Source organism: Acanthisitta chloris, unplaced genomic scaffold (assembly GCF_000695815.1).
Source record: "Acanthisitta chloris isolate BGI_N310 unplaced genomic scaffold, ASM69581v1 scaffold25581, whole genome shotgun sequence".
Lineage (NCBI taxonomy): Eukaryota > Metazoa > Chordata > Aves > Passeriformes > Acanthisittidae > Acanthisitta > Acanthisitta chloris.
Window position 1 is genome coordinate 1 of NW_008655779.1, and position 1,836 is coordinate 1,836.

Below are 1,836 nucleotides of genomic sequence, written 5' to 3' on the forward strand. Positions count from 1 at the left end.
GAGTCACTGTACAAGTATAAAGGGTTGGGGAGGTCATTTGGTAAGGGTAAGGGATTTCAGGGGTCACTGGGGGCGTGTAAGGAGCTGGGTGGGGGCACTGTGTTGGTGTAACGGGCTGGGGGGTGTCGCTGGGAGGTATAACAGGCTGGGAGAGGTCACCAGACAGGTATAATGGGCTGAGGGGACACTGGGGAGGTATAACGGGCTTGGGAGGGTGTGTAGGGCTGGGAGGGGTCACTATATAGCTATAACGGGTTGGGAGAGGTTCACCAGGGACATATAAGGGGCTCTGGGGGGCTCACTGAGAAGGTATAACAGGCTGGGGGGAGTCACTGAATAGGTATAATGGTTTGGGAGGGCATAATGGGCTGGGAGAGGTCACCAGACAGGTAGAATGGGTTGGGGGTCCCTGGGGTGGTATAACATGCTGGGGAGGTCACTGTGTTGATGTAACTGCCTGGGAGGGGTCACCAGGCTGATATAATGCCTTGAGGGGTGTCACTGAGGAGGTATAATGGGTTGGGGGGGTCACCATGGAGGTGTAAGGGGCTATGGGGGGTCGCTGGGGAAGTACAACAGGCTGGGGGGAGTCCCTGTATAGGTGTAAAGGGTTGGGGAGGTCACTGTATAAGGGTAACAGGTTTGGGGAGTCACTGGGGGCACACAAGGGGCTGGGAGGGGGCACCAGGCAGGTATAATGGGCTGGGGTGGCACTGGAGAGGTATAACAGGCTGCGTAGGTCACTGGGCTGATAGAGTGCCTTGAGGGGTGTCATTGAGGAGGTATAATAGGTTGGGAGGTCAGTCTATAGGGGTAAAGGACTTAGGGGGTCACTGGGGGCTTATAAAGGGCTGGGAGAGGGCACTGTGTCAGGGTAATGGGCTGGAGGGGTAACTGGGAGGTATATTGGGCTGGGAGGAGTCACCAGACAGGTATAATGGGTTGGAGAGTACTGGGGTGGTGTAATGGGCTGGGGAGGTCACTGCATAGGGATAAAGAGTTTGGGGGGGTCACTGTATCAGTGTAACAGGCTGGGGGAGTGTCACTGGGGTGATATATTGCCTTGGGGGGGTGTCACTGAGAAAGTATAATGGGTCAGGGCAGGCATAATGGGTTGGAGGTATCACCAAGGAGGAGTAATGGGTTGGGAGGTTTACCAGGGAGGTGTAAGGAGTTGGGGGGAGTCACTGTACAGGTAGGTATCATGGGTTAGAGGGTCATAACGGGTTGGGAGGGGTCACCAGAGTGGTGTAAAGGGGTTGGGGAGAGGTCACTGTATAGGGGTAAGGAGTTTGGGGGGATCACTGGGCTGCTATAGCACCTTGGGAGGTGTCACAGAGGAGGTATACCGGGTTGATGGGGTCACTGCAGTGGTATAATGGGCTGGGAGGGGTTGCTGTATAGGGGTAAGGGCCTTGGGAGGTCGCTGGGGATGTGTTTGTTAAGGGGCTGGGAGAGGGCACTGTGTCAGTGTAATGGTCTGGGAGAGGTCACCAGACAGGTATAATGGTTTGGGGGGCACTGGGGTGGTATAAGGGACTGGGGATGTCTCTGTATTGGTGTTACAGGCTGATATAGTGTCTTGGGGAGTGTCACCCAGGAGTTATAACAAGTTAGGGAGGTCACTGTGTAGGTATAAAGGTCTGGGACCCATCACCAGGGTGATATAATGCCTTGCAGTGGCCACTGGGGTGGTATAATGGGCTGGCGGGGCACTGGGGTGGTATAACAGGCTGGGGAGGGGTCGCTGTATAGGTGTAATGAGCCGGGAGTGCTCAGTGGGGAGGTCACTCTATAGGTATAAGGGGCTGGGGGAATATAATACCTTGAGGGGGT